Source organism: Impatiens glandulifera, chromosome 1 (assembly GCF_907164915.1).
Source record: "Impatiens glandulifera chromosome 1, dImpGla2.1, whole genome shotgun sequence".
In the NCBI taxonomy this organism is placed as follows: Eukaryota; Viridiplantae; Streptophyta; class Magnoliopsida; order Ericales; family Balsaminaceae; genus Impatiens; species Impatiens glandulifera.
Genome location: NC_061862.1, coordinates 79,997,211 through 80,010,006, shown reverse-complemented (window position 1 = coordinate 80,010,006; position 12,796 = coordinate 79,997,211). Strand labels below are relative to the sequence as shown.

At 36.0% G+C, this 12,796-nt stretch overlaps 1 pseudogene; it reads left to right on the top strand.

Moving 5' to 3' along the window:
• Window positions 1–1,229: 1,229 nt before the first annotated feature.
• LOC124933725 lies at window positions 1,230–2,436 on the top strand (annotated as a pseudogene).
• Window positions 2,437–12,796: the final 10,360 nt, after the last annotated feature.

Below are 12,796 nucleotides of genomic sequence, written 5' to 3'. Positions count from 1 at the left end.
GTTTTTTAGCTCTCATTCATGTATCTTCACTTCATTTATGGTAGGTCTAGGGACGAATCTATGTAGGAACTCGGGTGGGCTCAAGCCCACCCCGAATTTTTTTTAAAATTTTTTTTACGATAGAAATATCACATTACCCTTAATCTCTTAAAAAAATTAATATAATTCGTTGATTTTTTTATCCAATTATTAAAAAAATGGTAAAATTTTACTTTTATATACTTGTTTTTTTCAAAATTTTTCCTTTATTATTTATAGCCCACCCTAAATTTTTTTCAAGCCCAGCCCAGTTCAAAATCCTGAGTCCGTCCATGGGTAGGTCCAAATTCATATTACTTCTCTTCTTTTCAGGTTGGTGTTGGTTCCAGGTACATTGCCCCGCAAGACTCTAAGATCTCCAAGGACTCCAAGGTAAATAAGAAATCTTATTTTTTAGAATCGAATCTGTTTAACGTAGATAATTTTGATATCAATATTCTCTTTAGTATTTTTGATAGGGTTTAGCTTCATTTAGGGTTTAACGGCAGAAAAGTATATAGCGATTAGGGTTTAGCGTAGAAGCGTTTTTGATATCCATATATTCTGTCCCGAAAGGTTTATTAGCTGCATAATATCCCGAAACTATCATTTTTTGTTCCAAAACTATCATTTCTTGTCCCGAAACCACAATTTCTTATCCCAAAACCATCATATTATGTGTCCTAAAAGAAGAAAGGATGATTTCTCGTTCTAAAACAGGGGTTTCGAGTCCCAAAAGGGTGGTTTCGGGTCCCAAAAGGGTGGTTTCGGGGCCCAAAAGAGTGGTTTAGGACATAATATGATGGTTTCTTGTCCCGAAATCGTGGTTTTCGGGACAAAAATCGTGATTTAGGGTAGAGATGGCAATGGGGCGATTCGGGGCAGGGAATGCATTTACCATCCCCGCCCTGTCTTTATTTCGGGGATTTTTTTAAGGGAAATTTGATGAAATGGCCCTCATAAGTAGTCTAATTCCAAAAAAGGCCCACGATTGATAAAGTTGGCAAAAAAGGCCTTTTTGCCCTGTGAAAAGTCTGTAATACCCTTCGCGCACCTATTTTACTGCTCAACTACGAGAAATGTATTTCTCGCATTTGGTATTTCTCGCATTTGGTAAATATTCTTCGGCCATGAATCCTAAATTTAGGGTTCTCATATAAATACTCTAAAACCCTAATTTCACACTGTCCTTGTATTCTGAAGCTTCCAAAATGTCGAAACAAGGTTAGTGTTTTCATCTTCTATACAATTCTTTGTTAACTAGATAGTAATTCAATGTTGAAAAACAACGTGTTTCAGGTCTTCCTGTGGCGGCTACGGTCAACTGTGCCGACAATATCGGCACGAAGAATCTCTACATCATATCAGTGAAGGGATCAAGGGTCGTTTTAATCGATTGTTGTCTGCTTGTGTAAGAGATATGGTTATGGCGACGGTGAAGAAAGGGAAACCTGATTTGAGAAAGAAGGTCATGCCTGCTGTCATTGTTAGACAACACAAGCCCTAGCGCTGAAAGGATGGAGTGTTCATGTATTTTGAAGGTGATTTAGTAGATTCTGATTTTGTTTTGTGTTATAACTTGTTACTTGTTTAACCAATTCTTTGTTATTCTTTACTAGAACAGTTAGACTGAAGAACCCACTCTTTTCACGATCTGATTGATACAATCCCTTATTTGATTACAGCTAGGGCAAATCAAACAATTTGAAAAGCATGCACATTTCCACAAGTAAACAACTTAACCAAACAAAGCTCATCATAATCATATATCTGTTTTGACAATCAAAGTGTCATTTAGTTAGTGTACAATTTGACTTTTTAATTAATTGTCATGTCTCACTTCATCATCATAATGCCTTTAACCCCCTTCTTCACTGCAATTCACTTTTGTATGACAAACTCTCAATGTTGAGGATTTAGAAATACTTTTTCTTTAGTATTGGTTTTCAAGGGTATTTGGGTATTGTATATACCCACTAAGATATTAAAGAAAGAGTATTAGGGATAATGAATAGAGTTTATGGTATGATGAATGATGTATTTAGAAACACTATACTCACTTATTTGCGTTCAAAGTCTTACCTACTTCTTGGTCTTCTCCATATTGAACAATCACAACACAATTTTTTTTATATATGAAATTTGTTGATTGTAATATGTAAATATCTTGGTTGATAAATATGTTGTTACTATGCAGATAATGCTGGTGTGATAGTGAATCTTAATGGAGAAATGAAAGGTAAAAAATGTCTCAAAATGTGTTAAATTACTATATCATCTTTAGGCCTCATTCATTCACTCACCATTATTTGTTTGATGGTAAAAAAACCAGGTTCTGCCATTACTGATCCAATTGGGAAGGAATGTGCTGATTTATGGCCCAGAATTGCAAGTGATGCCAATGTTATTGTCTTATAAAGCTGGAGGACTCTTTTGCTTTTAAAAAACTTTTCAATTTTGTTTTTTGATTCACAACTGAGATTAGAATCATATACCCTTTCAATTCTTGTGATACGCATAACATATTTATGAATGTTGATGTATGTGAGTGCTTTCAATTTTGGGTCATACCAAACATGCTATTCAAATATGTAAAACATTTAGTCAAGAAAATGTGAAATAAATAAAGCAGATGGTTAAAAGGTTTATATCTAATACCAACATATATAATGTCAACAATTCTTACAGGACAAATCAAAAGTTGCAAGGAGTTTTTGTGTTTTTATCAAGGCCCATAGTTAGACTCTTAATTTCTCCATAGTTAGCCTCTTATTGACATGATTCCATTAAGATTATAGTTGTTGAAGCATGAGTCTGTCGGATTGACATGAAATAAAGAAAATTATGTATCTTTTATAAAGGATATTTTAGCTATCACTTTAAGAGATTGTGCATGTTTTATGATGAAAAATGCTTATAAATTTGTACTCGTAAAATGAAACCAGACAACGATTTGTCAATTATCATCTGATTTCGGTTTTCATATTCATAAAAGTATTTCAAAACAGGTATTTTTCAGCCTGCGGTCTTAATAACATAATGGGTTTAGCAAAAAAATAATAAACATTTGGATAGAAACTGACTGTAAAACTCCACAAATAAACTGTAATTTTCACTCAACAATCTGACTGTAAAAATTCCATAAATAAACTGTAATTGACATAGTGTTTGCTTTAAGATGATGCAAAAGAAAGACATAAAGACAGTAATAATTTACAAACTTAAACAAATTCGGGTTCAACCCAACAAACATATTTCACTGTTCTTCGACATTATCATTCCCAAAAACTGAAGCTATTGGAATCTTTGCCTTCTTCTTTGTCGAGCTACTATTTGAAATCTGGCCAACATAAGAAACTGCCTAATTAGGAAACAAAAATGACAAGAGTCCAAACAGAAGTAACAAAGAAAAACAATTGCCTCCCTTTTTGGCTTAGCTTGTTTTGCAGATTCTTGGACCTTGGCAGTAGAAACAAGCAAACAGGTAATAAAAACTGTACGAAATTCTCAAGACCTTCCAAACTTGATGATATCAATTCCCCTCAAAAGACACACATATAAAAGAAATATGTGCCGTCTTCTGCTAATAAATGTTGGTTTTGTAAAAAAAGAAGAAGCAAACATCAAGCTCAAATTATCCGGGTATGCACACATACAAACTGCAAAAAGCATACCTCTCATTTCTTAGCAATCTCCTTTGTCTCCTCTAACTCCATGTCAAGTTTCTTCCTTTGGATATTTTCTTCAGCAATATAAAAATCATCTTTTTTTTGTTTTCCAACTCCCAATTTTGCATCCCGCATACCAGAACTTATTGGCTCATTTATTCCTTAATATAAACCGAAAAAATAATTTACTACCCAATTATTTGATAGAGAAAACATAACAGATGCACAAACAATGAAGTTCCTGAAGAAATGTTCAATTCTCGTGTCTATGTTGAGAGCTAGTTCACCCATAAAACCTTGCTATAACATATTATAATCAATATACTTCAATAGGAGAATTGATGTTTATTTACCTTGTTCATCCTTCCCAAGACTTTTTCCTTTCCAACCCATCTTTTGGAGAAATCTAAATCCAATATTAGAATATGACAATTGTGTATTCAATGAAGCTTGTTTTACATTATCAAGATCAACATTTTCAGTAGGCCTGTGATTAATTGGCAGATAAAATACAAGAGTATGAATATCTGAAGTATATGTAAGACAATCAAATTTACTTTTGTAGAAATCCAACAACCAGCAACCTAAGAAACATCTCGATACTTACATCCACCTTTTCCGGCAGTGTATCTCCCGGATTCGTTCCTTGTCTTCTGTTATAGCATCTTTGGTGATTCATTTTATCCTGTATACATAAGACGAAAACCCTTAGAACTAAAGAAGAAACGAAAAAAACTCAATTAATCACAGAGAGAAAAGATCCAACTTTAGAGATTCAAATTTCTAATCTCATATAATACCAACCATTTCCTTCAAACCCAGTTGACCTATCTAGCCAAGTCTGCATATTTGATGAAAGACCCAATCTCAAAGATTTAATAATTTGAAAGAACAAGATCTAGCTAGAGAATACATACAAGGTTTTGGAAGTTTGGTGTCGAGGTCGGAGCGAACATTGCGTTCGACGGTGACGGGGCAAGTGGAGCCTCAGATGATAAGGCGTTCTTATCTTGAGTCGTCGTCATGTATGCGTGTTAATCTGATATCTAAAGATGAATGCATCGTGATCGCGTCCTCCATTGAAGATTGTTTTTCGTAGTTTATTGTAGATCGATTCGAAACCCTAGCCGTTTTCATATATTTTACAAATGTCTGAATCTCAATATATATATACCAAATGCGAGAAATACCAAAGGCGAGAAATACCAAATGCGAGAAATACCAAATGCGAGAAATACATTTCTCGTAATTGAGCACCAAATGCGAGAAATACATTTCTCGTAATTGAGCACCAAATGCGAGAAATACCAAATGCGAGAAATACAATTCTCGTAATTGAGCGGTAAAACAGGCGCGCGAGGGGTATTTCAGACTTTTTACAGGACAAAAAGGCCCTTTTTGCCAACTTTATCAACCGTGGACCTTTTTTGGAATTAGACCTCTTATGAGGGCCATTTCATCAAATTTCCCTTTTTTAATACCATCCCCGTCGGTTTCGAGTAATCCCGCGGGACACCGTTAATAAAATATTTAAAAAAAAAGAATAAAAATTTATATAATAAAATTATATAAGCGTATTTTTTTAATATAATATATATAGTAATTTGTTTAAATTTTTATTAGTGTAAAAAAATAAACTTAGAACTCTTATAAAATATATTGAATAAATAAATATATTGATGATTTAATATATTTAATTATATTTTATAGTGTTCGGGGTAGAATCGGGGTGAGATTGGGGCGGGGCAGAGCGGGGGATACAAATACCATCCCCGTCCCACCCCCGTTCGGTTTCGGAGAAAAAGCATCCCAAACGGGGCAATTCAATTTAGTTTTCGCGGGGCGATTTCAAATTGCCATCCTTAGTTTCGGGACATGATATGATGGTTTTTTTGTCCTGAAATCGTAGTTTCGGGACAAGAAATAGTAGTTTCTTATCTACTTCATGGTTCATTTATCTGTTTATCTACTTCATGGTTTTTAAATGTTTATCTATTTCATGGTTCATTTTTTTGTTCATTTGCTTCTTTTATAGAGCAAATAAACGTAAAAGGAATGCGGCCTAAGAAACCAAAGTAGCCCCCCACAACATATTTTTAACGAGGACCTCGTCTTTTGGCATTTTCAATCTTCTTCAACTATTGTCTAATGAACAAAAAGAGACTGTGAAATCAATAGGATTTGGCTCTCTTATATCACTATCGCTTTTAAAATGCTCCGGCAAGATCTCTCGTTATCTTGTTAGAAAATTTGAACCTACTAAATGTGTATTCATCCTAGAGAGTGGCGAGGAGTAAAAATCAAAGAAGAGGATATTCAAATCGTATTGGGTCTCCCTAGAGGGGAGTTGGACATAAAATACGAGGATAACGAGACCGGTAAGAAGTTGAAGGCGTTTTGGACTCGATGGGGTAACCCGCTTAATGACGCTCTTATAATGACCGATATGTTAAAGAAAATCATGGAGAACAAAGCATTTGACAAAAAATTCAAGATAGACTTCGTATTATATGTTGTTAGCTGCTTTCTCTCATGTGATCTCCTAAGTCAACTATCCAGGTATACCTCAAAACTTACATATAAGTATGGTATATGCATCGTTAATAATTCTCAAATATGTTTTTTCACTTGCAGGTTTAGAATTCTGAAATCTATTTCAGATGTTCATAATATCAAAAAGTTTAATTGGTGCAAATTTGTACTTGAAGAATTAGTTCAATCATGCGAAAAATGGAAGGCGCATAAAAAACGACATTTCCAAGGACCACATACGTTCCTTATTGTAAGTTACCACTAATTTATTTTGGTAGTTGCAAATATAAATGTTTTTAACATATGTGTTAAACAACAAAACTTATCATCGGTATAAACAACAGAAATTAACCACAAGAGTTAATTTATCTGCAGTTACTTTACTTGGATATATCAAAGGTCACATTAATTAATGTATGTATATTTATTGATCATTATATTATGTATTTAATCATGTATGTAACCTCACGTGCTCATCAAGGAAAATAACCAAAAGTTATTTACAGCTAAAAGATAGACTAAAACATATAATTCTATCTATCTTTTATTTCTTTCTTGGTATCAGAGCATCTCTTAGACTACTTTCTTTTTCCGATCCTATGAATGATTCAAAAAAAAATCAGTTATTTCTTAACTTTCTTCAATTGATCCCTGTTAAGCTTGATCAGCACAACTTTGTAATCTGGAAAAGTCAAGTTATACCGGTTCTTAAAGGCAACCGTCTTTTTCGATTTGTTACTGAATCCCACCCAGCCCCTGTGCAACGATTACTTCTGTACAGGACGATGAAGCTGTTGTTGACGATGACGAAGAGAAACCCACCGTCGTTGCAAATCCTGAGTTTAAAGCATGGGAGGAGAAAGATCAGCGAATCATAAGTTGACTCCTCTTTACTTTATCAGATTCCATTCTTGCTCAAGTTGTTGGCGACGCATGTGAGACCTTTTTGCGTCTTTGGGCTACACTTGAAAGAATGTTCGCAACACAATCTAGAGCTTATTTGGTTTAGTTGCGACTACAACTCCAGACTCAGAAGAAAGGTAATAAATCAATGAATGAATACCTTCAATCTATAAAATCTATAGCAGATTCGCTTGCAGCAATTGGTGAGAGAGTTTCTAAACTCGATTTGTTCACTCATACCTTGAGTGGCCTTGGACCAGAATACGAGGCCTTAGTGGTTGCTGTAACCACCCATTTAGAACCGGTGAGTGTCGAGGAACTCACTGGACTTCTGCTCAACCACGAACAACGACTAGATATAGCACATTCTGTTGCCAACAATGCCTCAACCAATCTTACTTTCGAACGACATAGAGAAGGTGGAAGAAACTCTCACGGGAATCCATCACAGCGAGGAAGGGGATCAAATTCAGGACCCTCTAAATATGATATGGATAAAAATTCTTATGCCAATGGACCTAAGTTCGAGTCTGGTGGATGCTGTAGTGGGATGCCTTTGTATAGGTCCAACAATAACATAAATAATAATTCGAGTCAAGCTGGATCGATCGAATTATGGGCCCAATAATCTTCAATTTGGAAACAATTTATTTTCTCGTGACGGGAACCGCCGTAGAAATAATAATGGTGGTAATCAACGTCCGAAATGTACCAATTGTGATCGAATTGGACATTCATCAGATAATTGTCGCTCTCACCAACAATGTCAACTTTGTAATGGTATTGGACATTTTATCAATACTTGTCGGCGTAGGTTTGATCATAACTTTTAACCTTCGGCTCTGCCTACAACTATGATGGCCAACCCATCAGTGATCTTAAATCCTGCTTGGTATCCAGACTCGGGTGCTACTGATCATATTACGATTGACTTAGAAAATCTCCACACTCACTCGGCATATCAAGGTACTAAACGAATTTTAGTTGGTAACAGTAACCCTCTATCCATATCTCACATTGACAATTCTATTATTAATAATGAAAATCAAACTCTACATCTACGAAATATTTTGCATGTTCCACAAATTGTCAAGAATTTGATGAGTGTTGCTCGATTTACCGCTGATAATAATGTATTCTTTGAATTTCATCCTTCTTATTGTTTGGTAAAGGATCGCTCTACGAAGATGGAAGTTCTTCGAGGCAGACTTAAAGACAGGTTATACTATATTTCTCCATCAGCAATCCCTAAACATGCTCTTACAACCTCTCGAGCTTCAGCGTCTACTTGGCACCATCGTTTTGGACACCCTTGTGTTGCCACCACATTTTATGTTATTTCTCATTTTCAGTTACCTATGTTAGGAAACAAGAACTTTAATGTTTGTGAAGCATGCCAGATTGGAAAAGCTCACAAATTACCTTTTTCCAATTTCTATATAAAAACTTTTGCTCTACTTGATTTAATTCATTCTGATATTTGGGGACCGACTCCCGTTTTCTCTACAAATAGTTTTCGTTATATGGTTATTTTTGTTGATGATTATAGTCGGTATACATGGTTATACCCACTTCAAAATAAATCGGATGTGTTATCTATATTTGTGAAATTTAAGGCACTTGTTGAAAACCAATTCAACCGGAGTATAAAAATACTCCAGACTAATTGGGGTGGAGAATATCGTAATCTTGGGTCATTGACATAACTTCATGGTATATATCACTGACTCTTGTGCCCATATACGAGCGAACAAAATGGAGTTGTTGAACGAAAATTACGGCATATCACTGAGATTAGTCTCACCTTAAGGGAACATGTATCGGTACCTCCTCAATATTGGGATGATGCGTCTCTCACTGCAACATATCTTATCAACCGTCAACCATCACCTTCTCTAGATCATCGCTCTTCATATGAAATATTATATCGGTGTGTGACTGACTATATTTCTTTGAAGACTTTTGGGTGTGTCTGTTACCCTCTCATAAGACCCTACAACCAACACAAGATGGATTTTCGGTCCACCCAATGTACATTTCTTGGGTATAGCTCGGTTCACAAAGGCTATAAATGTCTCCACCTACCAACCGGTCGTATATACATCTCTCGACATGTTACCTTCAATGAACAAATGTTTCTCTTTTCTACAATATCACCTTCGACACCTACTCACACAACCCAACAACCATCGCTATCTATCCTCACATATTCCGTTCCACCTACAACCTCAACAGTTATTACTCTACAACCAACTACACCTACCACACCTACCACATCTATCCCTCCTAATAATCCAATTAATCCAATCACTACCCCACCTCAATATTTTTCTAACTCATCTACTCCCACATTGGTTGAATCCACACATATTCCTAGAAACCCTCTTCCTCGTACTTCACCTATTCGTACCCCTACATGCTCCATTCATCCCATGGTCACTCGATCCAAAAACCGAATTCATTCTTTAAATATCAACTTTGCATCTAGTGTTGAACCTACATGTGTTTCATCGGCCAATAAAGACCCTAATTGGAGGGTTGCCATAACATCTGAGTATAATTCTCTACTCCAGAACAACACATGGACTCTTGTTCCGCGAACTCAGGCTCGCAATGTGGTTGGATGAAAATGTGTTTTAAACTTAAACGAAAAATTGATGGTTCAATTGAACGACACAAAGTACAACTTGTTGTAAAAGGTTTTCATCAACAATCTAGAATTGATTATGAGGAAACCTTTAGTCTAGCTGTCAAACCAACTACTATCCGAACCATTCTCTCACTCGTTGTTACATGATAGTGGCCTATCCACCAACTTGATGTGAGTAATGCTTTTCTTCATAGCACATTACTTGAAGAAGTTTATATGGCTCAACCGCCTGGATTTATACATCCTGATTTTCCACATCATGTATGTCGTCTACAAAAGGCCATTTATGGACTAAAGCAAGCCCCGCGTACTTGGCACTCCACGTTATGTAGGGCTTTATTATCCATTGGCTTTATTGAATCCAAATCCGATACATCGCTTTTTATTTATCACAAAGGCGATATTTTGGTTTATCTACTAGTTTATGTGGATGATATTATATTTACGGGAAACTCTTCACCCCATCTTATGTCTATGATATCTAAATTGTGAAAACTATTTCCTATTAAAGGCATGTGTGATATTCATTATTTTCTTGGAGTTGAAGCTATTCGAACTTCTACTGATTTGTTTCTTAGTCAAGTTAACTATATTTCCACAATCCTTAAGAGAGATAATATGGTGGATGCAAAGCCACTTCACACTCCAGTTGCCACTATGTCTTCTCTTTCCAAATATGATGGTGAACCCTTGAGTGACCCACTTCTCTATCAAAGCATTATTGGCACTCTTCAATATTTTACTCTCACACGTCCTAAGCTCGCCTTTGCAGTTAATCGAGTGTGTCAGTTTATACACTCTCCCACCACTACTCATTAGGCAGTTGTAAAACAAATATTACGTTATCTTCGGCATACACCGTATCATGGATTACAAATTCGGTCATCGTCACAACTTTCTCTTACAACATATTCTGATGCTGATTGAGCCGGATCCACCACTAACTATTGTGTATTTCTTGGAGACAATCTCATTTCTTGGAATTCCAAAAAGTAATAGGTTGTTGCTTGTTCTAGTACAAAGTCTGAATATCGTGCCTTAGCTCATGCTACTGCTGAACTTTGTTGGCTCCAATCTCTTCTAGGAGAACTTCACGTCACTCTGAATCGTCCTCCTATTTTATGGTGTGACAACATTGGTGCTGCATTTCTCTCTCCAAACCATGTCTTTCATGCTCGTACCAAACACATTGAGATTGATTTTCATTTTGTTCATGAACGTGTTGCTCGTAAGACACTTATTATTCAATACATCTAAACTCGTGAAAAAATTGCAGATATCCTTACTGAAGGTCTTTCATCTAAATGCCTTTCATTTTTTCGTGACAAGCTCATAGTCTTTGCCACCCCGTTTCGCTTGCGGGAGGATGTTAAACAATAAAACTTATCATCGATATCAACAACAGAAATTAACCACAAGAGTTAATTTATCTGCATTTACTTTACTTGGATATATCAAAGGTCACATTAATTAATGTATGTATATTTACTAATTATTATATTATGTATTTAATCATGTATGTAACCTCACGTACTCATCAAGGAAAATAGCCAAAGTTATTTACGGCTAAAACATATAATTCTATCTATCTTTATTTATTTATATATGTATGTTTTCAGTTGTGCTACTTGTATAAGGTGAGCAACCCTAAACTCTCAGTTTATGAGCGCTGATTTCCTATGCTATCATGTTGGAATGACATGAAGTTGAAGGTTAAGTTGGAAACGAAGTTGGCATATGAAGGATTCAGACGTGGAAGTGATGTTGGACACATTCCACTACCACCTCTTCAGAACGAGGAGACATATAAGGATGGGGGATAACGAGGATGTAGATAGGGATAGGGGATGACGAGGAGGAAGATATGGATGGGGGGAGAACTAGGAGGTAGATAGGGATTGGGGGGGGGGGGGGTGCCTGAGCCTTAGAAGGTAGCGCCTAAGAAGGCAACACCTAAGAATGCAACACCTTTGAACGCAGCACCTCTGAACGCAGCACCTGTGAATGCACCACGTATGAATTTTACACAGAATTTGGATTGCATTTCTAAATGTACAAAGATGATTGACAAAGCCACACAAAATTGGGCAAATTTAAGTGTCGGTTGTGACACATCGCCATTGTATACAACGCGATCCACATCTTATACACAACCATGGTAAATGATAAACGTTTTAGGGATGCCATGTACAAATACTTCAAAAAATCAAACACCCACTGTAGAAAATGAAGATGTAAATATAAATGAAAAAAACACCTGAAGTGGGGGTAATCGAAGTGGGGGTACCTGAAGTGGGGTACCAAAAGGGGGAGTACCCGAAGTGGAAAATCGTTTATAAATGGTGGTTAGTGTTGTAAAAAGACCAGAATTGGTGGCTAAAGATAAAGAAAAAGTCAAACGGGTAGTAAAAAAAATCCCCTACGGAATGCGAATATTTTGGCACGCCTTCAATCTCCATATATGATGAAGAACAAACTAAAAAATCAACCTTACTTTAACTATGCCCAAGTAGAATACCGAGATAAAATCATTTTGGGGTTCATTTTTGCAAATTAAGATGATGCGAAGATGAGGTAATTAATTATGTTTATATTTCTTAGTTAGTTTAATCATAGTTTCAAGTCCTAAAAGGGTGATTTCGGGACCTGAAATGGGTATTTTTATTGTCCCGAAATGATGGTTTAGGTCTTGAAAGAGTGATTTCAGGACCCGAAAGAGTGATTTCAGGACCCGAAATGGGTGTTTATTGTCCCAAAAGGGTGGTTTCGGGACCTAAAAGGGTGGTTTTTTGTCCTGAAATGGTGTTTCTTGTCCCAAAATGGCATTTATCGCCCCGAAATGGGTGTTTATCGTCCTGAATTGGTGTTTATGTGTTTTCTTCATTATGTGGTTTCAGGAAGGAAGTGTTGTATGAAACCGAGCATACTTTGATCAACATAGGGCATTTTCTATCAATGGAAAATGGATGCCATGTTGAAAGTGATATTTTTAATGCATGAGCACACGTTATGTGTAATTATAGTA